Source organism: Ursus maritimus, unplaced genomic scaffold, assembly GCF_017311325.1.
Source record: "Ursus maritimus isolate PB19 unplaced genomic scaffold, ASM1731132v1 scaffold_26, whole genome shotgun sequence".
Classification (NCBI taxonomy): Eukaryota; Metazoa; Chordata; class Mammalia; order Carnivora; family Ursidae; genus Ursus; species Ursus maritimus.
The window spans coordinates 28,736,923-28,744,689 of NW_024425119.1; the positions used below are offsets into that span (position 1 = coordinate 28,736,923).

The 7,767-nt window shown below is 37.3% G+C and overlaps 1 protein-coding gene across 7 annotated transcripts in view; it reads left to right on the plus strand.

Annotated features, from left to right (window-relative positions):
- The window catches only part of BICD1 (BICD cargo adaptor 1), a 221,284-nt gene that overhangs the window by 1,775 nt on the left and 211,742 nt on the right, over positions 1–7,767 (plus strand). Inside the window, exon 2 of one of the 7 annotated variants that reach the window (XM_040642315.1) lies at positions 396–471. The exons of the other annotated variants lie outside the window; for them this stretch is intronic. The gene's annotated coding sequence lies outside the window, so the exon portion shown is untranslated. The remainder of the gene's footprint in view (positions 1–395; positions 472–7,767) is intronic. 7 annotated transcript variants of the gene reach the window in all.

The following is a 7,767-nucleotide window of genomic DNA, read 5'->3' on the forward strand; positions in this document are numbered from 1 at the left end:
AATTTTAAGTTCATGTTTTTCTTACCATGTACATGCCTGTTCTTGACAACAGCTGGACTCACTGGTATTTTCCAACTGAGATTAGGTCAGGTATGTTTTAATTCAGTGATGCTAAACCTTGTGAAGTCAGGAAACAGAACAGTGATTGTAATTCTCAGAGATGTCTTGATGTTTAAACCTGTCAACACTGCTTGGCCAAGGTGAGGAAGTACAAACCCAGCAGTGGTAAGCCATCACCTCCTTGATAAAGGAGGTAGACTTAATTTAATGAAATGGAGTATTACTGTTAACTGACCTTCCTGCTTGATTTAAACAACGTTCTAGGGGTATATCTGTGTCATTTGCACTTACCCTGCAGAGTAAACGATAATGCAATTGTCTTTTGCCTTTACTAGACCGTGAGCTCTTAAGGAAAGGAATCTGTCTTCATTACTTTGCATCCAAAGCCTTTAACACAAAGCCTAACACATAGTAAGTGTATAATAAATATTTTATTAAAGAGTGAATTTATACTGGCAGAAGGGACACCTTTATCAAACATTCACTAGTCAATATTGGTTAGTGTCAGAGAAAGACTAAGAAAATTAGGACGTATAGGAAATGACTAGTATTGAAATGTCATCAGCAATAATGGGAAGAATGAGAAAAAACATTTTGTGAGAGTAGCACAACTGTAGTTTCTTAACAGAATAATGCAGATAGCAGTTATAAATTTTTTCTTTAAAAATTTGAGGCATATTTTGTTCTGTATAGCCGGAGGTTAATAAAAAATTTATCAGGATTATTTTTACCAAATGGGACTCATTTACATATGTATTTTGAGTTGCACTTAGCATAAATTAATTCAGTTTTTTATTCCGAATGAACTATCTTAAGCAATTACATAAAAATGTATTTAAGAGTAATAAAATAATCACTATATTTGATCATTTGATAGTGTAGCCCTTATTTTTATTTTTTAAATGTAATGTATACTTTAGTTGGGAGTATTATTTAAATGTGCTAAATCAGTCCCAATAATATTTCTTGTTTGAAAAGTAAATCCAGAATAATTGGGCAAACTAAGATATCCCAATGATGATATCACATAGAAGCCATTTTTGAAAGACATGTTTTGTGAGTGCTCTGATTTTTACAAGGGAAGTTTTGTTCATTTGCAGGTACATATAGTAAACAATGTTGCATTTTATCTATAAAGCCAAGTATAAAATCTTGGGCTTATTTCTAGGCTCTTTCAACAAATGTGATTCATTTAAAAGTAATTGGTCCAGTTTATGGGAATGTCAACAGAAAATGACTGTGGTAAGTCCAAGTTGAACACTGGTAATTTGCAGTGTTGCAACATGGCTCAGTCTTTACAGGTCATTTTGTTTTCAAGAGTCAGCACCCAGCAATGTTGCTGCCCTCCTTCCCAGGCTGATTACTGCTATGACAATAATGCAAGTGAGCCGTGCTACCTGAAGATGTGCAAAATCAAGATGATGAATTCGTTAATTTTTTCCCTAGTTATTTCTTCCCTAAGTCTAGATCGCTTTTTGACCTGGCTTCACAACATTTAGGGCTCTGCTCTGTGCCTATATCACTGTCTACATGACCCAGAAGAACACACTTGAAAGAAAAGTACTAATGATATGAAAAAAGAATAACTTCTGCCATCATCATAATCTTCTTCTTTTAATTATCTTTGGGGAGCTGGACAAAGCAACATGTCTGCCAGAATGCTTGACCATGATTTTATGCTTGCTTTTCAGTGACCTGAGGGGCAAGCATGCCCAGTTATGTTCAGGTCCTGGGTGATTGTATGTTTGGGTGTGTGTAAATCAGCACTGTGAACGTCATTCAGGCCAAAAGAGTGTTTGAGGAAGAGTCATAGTTCTAAAATAATTTTTTTTTAAAGATTTTATTTATTTATTTGACAGAGACAGCCAGTGAGAGAGGGAACACAAGCAGGGGGAGTGGGAGAGGAAGAAGCAGGCTCCCAGCGGAGGAGCCTGATGTGGGGTTTGATCCCAGAACGCTGGGATCACACCCTGAGCCGAAGGCAGATGCTTAACGACTGAGCCACCCAGGCACCCCTAAAATAATTTTAAAACTAAAAATATACATACATTATAAAAAACCTCCTAGACTTTAAATTTGTTTGTGTTTTTTTTTTGTTTTTTACTTTAAAAGTCTTTGAAATTTAAAAAGTAGTAAAGTTGAAAAAGATCCCCATAGAGGGGAATGATTCAGCATTCCTGGTAGCATTTTAGAAAACATATCCATGTGACAACTTCAGAAAAGTTTTGCAGCTAGGTTACAGTAGACTCTGTACTAAGAATCTTCAACTCATTTTTTTTGCTCCTATTCTTAACCCTGACACCAAGGATAGATACCATTTGCTAAAGAAGCACTTTGTGGACAATGAGCACCTTTCTTCCTGGAGCCAATTTTATGTTTTTTCAGGGCTATGGTTAAATCATTCAAGGAATAAACATTGAACTTACACACTTTTTAGAGACTGTCACATTGGGGACCTGATGAAAGCCATTTAATTATTTGGATTCATCTTTAAACAGAAATTATTTTTTCTTCATATGCTTGGAAAGATTGTTAGTTTTGTATATGCTAAATCATGAAATCATAGTGTGGGGGGAGCCCCTAGATTTCGTTTCCAATCTATGAATAAACATAGAGAATGTGAATAATTTATTTACCTAGGCTAGTATTTTCTCTCTCACTGTTTTGAAAGGGAAATGTTTCTATTTATCATCATATTTATTACCAAATTAATTAAAACATCTAAAACATATCAACATATGCTTTTGGAAAGAATTTGTGAAGTATTTACAAACAACCTCAACAAACAAACACAATCACTTTTAATCATATATATATATATATATATATATTTTTTTTTTTTTTTTTGACCCAGTTGCTCTAACCTGCACAATTCCTTCTTTTTATTTCAACTCAAAATTTCATCTCTGGCAAAGTTATTTCTCAGATATCATACAACAAGGTGTTATATCTTTCATCACCTTCATTTTTTTTTTTTTAAAGATTTTATTTATTTATTCGACAGAGACAGACAGCCAGCGAGAGAGGGAACACAAGCAGGGGGAGTGGGAGAGGAAGAAGCAGACTTATAGCAGAGGAACCCGATGTGGGGCTCGATCCCACAACGCTGGGATCACGCCCTGAGCTGAAGGCAGACGCCTAACCGCTGTGCCACCCAGGCGCCCCTTTCATCACCTTCATTATGTTTGCATGAACATGTACAGTAACCATAGTTTGATGATTTTTTTCAGATTTTCATGCTTATGGATATTCTATTCTGCTATATCATCCCCTTCAGTACACTTGATGGATATTGCATTCCAAATTTGAAAATAAGATAATTACTCGCATGTTGAGATATATATAATAAAAGACTTTCTCACACATAATGTTATACCTGTAAATATGGCTTTGATGGAGAGGAAGGCATGAAGAGATGCAGCTTACTATTAAATAATTCATTATGCTAAAGAAGACATGTAAAGTCAAGTGACAGGAGATGATATTGGGAAAGTGGCAGTAGCCGCATTTTGCCTTGGGGATAGGGGGACCATTAAAAGGAAATGAAAAGAAGCAGTAACACTGTGTTTGGTGCCTTACATCTTATTTAATCTTCAGAGTAATTCAGAGACTTACTGCTCATTTTTACGGATAAGAAAATAATAAAAATAATAAAGCATTTAACTTTGTATAAAGCTCCATTTAGGACTAGGCATTTTGCATGCCTTATCTCTCATCCTTATAAGAATCCTTTTATAAGGTAGATATTACTTGAATTATGCAGAAGAGGAAAATAGGTCTTAGGTTAAGGATTCTTTTCAAGGCTGCAAAACTAAGTGGTAGAACGTGGTTTAGGAAGAAGCCCATTTTCTTCTCACTGCACCATACTACCTGGGAGGGTGAACACCTCAGTCACAAGTTGGTTTAGAAAGTCGCGGTGTTGGTTACAGAGAGTGAACTGGAGCTGTACAGGGACAGTAGGAATGATGAGGAGGGGTCAAACCTAACAGCTATTTAGAGGGTATAGGGTGGAACATGATGGAACAGGAGTAGAGTTGAGAATTTTCTCAGGATGTGTAGAAGGTGGCTCCATTCACAAAGGAAGATACTATGGGCAAGAGCCCTTTTAGAGGGTAGGTTGATGGCCAGGTTATATGAGTCCTTTTAATTCATGTTTTCTTTGAGGGGAGGAATAAGTTGCATCAGAAATATAAATATTCAACTCTCAATTTAATAAAACAAATGAATAATTTGTGCAATTCGTTGACATTTTATTCAAACCTAATCTCCAGAACATAGAAGATATGAACAACTCAATAATGTTTTCACCAGTTAGTTTGATTGCATTTTGAATTAGGAGATGTGCAAATTAATAAGCAATGGGCAAAGAAGCTGGGCTGGCACAGTGAGGACCCAAAGGTCAGCCTAAGTGGAAAACTGGCCCTTCTTGACCTAGCTTAGAGGGGCCTGGGAGAAACAGCACACACCTTTTGCTAACAGATAACTTGAAATTGCATTAGTGCTTTTAATTTAAATTTTTTTCTTTCCTTTTTTGGTCATAATAGTTTGCTTTTTAAAAATTATGATTCTAGGGGCACCTGGGTGGCCTAGTTGTTAAGCGTCTGCCTTCAGCTCAGGGCGTAATCCCAGTGTTCTGGGATCGAGCCCCACATCAGGCTCCTCCGCTGGGAGCCTGCTTCTTCCTCTCCCACTCCCCCTGCTTGTGTTCCCTCTCTCACTGGCTGTCTCTCTCTCTCTCTGTCAAATAAATAAAATCTTAAAAAAAAATAAAAAATAAAAATTATGATTCTATAATTACAATTTATGGCAACAAGCCAAGTTAGAATCATATGCAAGTTAGTTGTTTCTCCTTTCTTTCTTCTTGATTGTCTGTATTCTTATACTTTGGTGAGTATTCTCTTATACTTCTTTTAAATGTCTTTAAACATATGAATCCATTGACAAGGTTTTTTTTTGTTCCTGTTCTTTTATTTTTATAAAAATTGGGTCATGCTATATATATATATATATATATATTTATTTATTTATTTATTTATTACTCTGCAACATGGTATTTTTCATTTAATACTATTTCCTTTTAAAATGCAGATAATTCTAGGGTGCCTGGGTGGCTCTGTCGGTTAAGCGTTGGACTCTTCGTTTCTGCTCAGGTCATGATCTCGGGATCCTGGATCAAGCCCTGTGTCAGGCTCCATGCTCTGTGTGGAGTCTGCTTGTCCCTCTCCGTCCCTGCCCCTCTGCCGCTCCCCTCTAAAAATAAATAAATAAAATCTTTAAAATTTTTTTGAAAATGCAGATATTTCTAGTGCAGGGCTAACTTTTCTCTTTAAGATTTTATTTACGGGGTGCCTAGGTGGCTCAGTCGGTTGAGCCTCTACCTTCGGCTCGGGTCATGATCCCAGGATCCTGGGATTGAGTCCCATATCAGGCTCCCTGCTCAGTGGGGAGCTTGCTTCTCCCTCTCGTGCTCCCCCTCCCCCTGTTCATGCTCGGTCTCTCTCTCCAAAATAAATAAATAAAATATTTTAAAAAACTTTTATTTACTTATTTGAGAGAGAGAGGGAGAGAGAGAGAGAGAGAGCAAGTGAGCATGCTGGGGGAGGGCGGTAGAGAAAGGGGCACAGGGAGAAGCAGACTTACCACTGAGATCGGTCCTGGGCCTCCATCCCAGGACCCTGAGATCATGACCTGAGCTGAAGGCAGCTGCTTAACTGACTGAGCCACCCAGGAGCCCTGCAGGGCTTCCTTTTTAAGGTACTCGTGTTTCAAGTGTGAGGAAAATGAGACTGAGTAGAGAAGAAAACCAGAGAATCGCAGAGAGTGTGGGTGACCCTGGGAGTTTGGAGGGAGCAGGTGGCCTTGTGTGATAATACCAAAGAAAAAGATGGAAAGTTTTGTACGTGAATTAGCAGCAGTTTTGATTCTTGTCTTCTTGGCTGGTGATGGGGCTACGTGTATCAGCATGGCTAGATTCCTTGGCCAGTGAGAGCTGGTCCTGCAGTGTGGCCACATCCTGTCCATACTGGGTCTTGGTGAGAAGCCAAGATGATTCAGGCAGTTGGGCCTCATTATGTTATTCCATCTCTGCCCTGTGATAGTTGAGTTTTGAGATAGCTGGTTAGGGTCTTATACGGAATCTCAGACTCAGCATGTTATGTAGGCGATGGGGATCAGTGGCTACAAGACAGGAAATTGTTTGGCAGAAGTGTTCTTCCTTAAAACAATGAAAAGAAATATAAGAGTGGCAATTAATACCTTTTCTACTAGGATTTAATTATTTTATCTATAAAATTAAGAGATTGGGATAGATAATTTCTATGATTTTTTTCAGCTCTAAATTTCTGTGATGCTCTCTTTTGCGTTAACTGGTCTACTTATTTTATCTACTTGTCCTTTACTTTTCAAATTCATTCAAATTTTGTTTTTTTTTTTTTTACAAAATACGGAATAATCTTGTTCAATTACCATAATTTTTACTTAGCCTTCAGGGGTGTGCATCAACTGTTTTCTGTCTGTTTCCTCCTGTCTATTTCCACTCTGGTTACTCACCTCCAGCCAGGATAATCCACCTGTTTTCACACTTGTATTCTGTCCCTTGACTGTTTGTTTGTTTGTTTGTTTATTTTTAACAGATCATTGTTCTCTTTTCCTTTGAGCGCCTGGTCCAAACTTATTTCCATTCTGGATTCACTTTACTTCTTTAATCATACCTATATTGTTGTAGAACTGACTCATTGAGTTTGTTTCACTGACGTATTTGTACTTGGCTTCAGAGAGCAGAACAAGGTCCATTGGGTCCATGGGAGCCAGATTTTGAGTCAAAATCAAGAACTAACAAGTATAGGTGTCCAATAATGAAACAAGGCAGGTTTCTTTAGAAGTAGTTGAGTTCCCTGTCACCAAAAAAAAAAATTTAAGAAAAGGCTAGCCAACCACATGCTAAGAATAGTCTGGATGGCTCATGCTTAGAAAGGAGTTTATATAAAATGATCGCTAAAGTTTCCCACACCCTGATCTGAGTTTTTTTGATTTTATCTTTTCAGGTGTTCCAAGTAATTCATATTGTTAATGTTTTTTAATACTCCCATTCTCACCACTAGATCACAGTGTTTCCAGAATGGTTACGTTTTTCTGTTTTAATGTTTAGCATTTTGCAGTATTTATGACTTTTGAATATTTGGGATGTTTTCAAAGTATGATCAAAAATTTATCTTAATTTTGATTATGTTTTGCTTGATTTTCCGAAGAAAACTGATGCTAAATATGGAATTTAAGATGATTACATCTGTACATTTGGGGAAGTTTCCATGAAACTTTGTACAGTTTGAAGCAATATGGTTATACTGAGGGGGTCTATAGCCTGCAGAATATTTGTGTTCATACACACACACACACACACAAAACACACACACACACACACACACACAAATACACGATGATGTATTTTGTCTTTTGCCCTTAGTTCAATATTTTATAATTGGCACCATCAACTATTTACATTTATATAGCAATCTGAGTTTGGGTTTTGCTTTAGATTGCTCATGCCTCTTGTTCTGCTTCATTTATCTATTCAAATGTTTGTATTGAGTGGCTACTGTGTTGGGCACTGTGCCACTTGCTGAAGATAGAGTGTTGAGCAGACAAGATGGAGACTGTCTGAATGGAGCCGATGTGTTAGACCTAGGAGATCATCAGCAAGCACACATG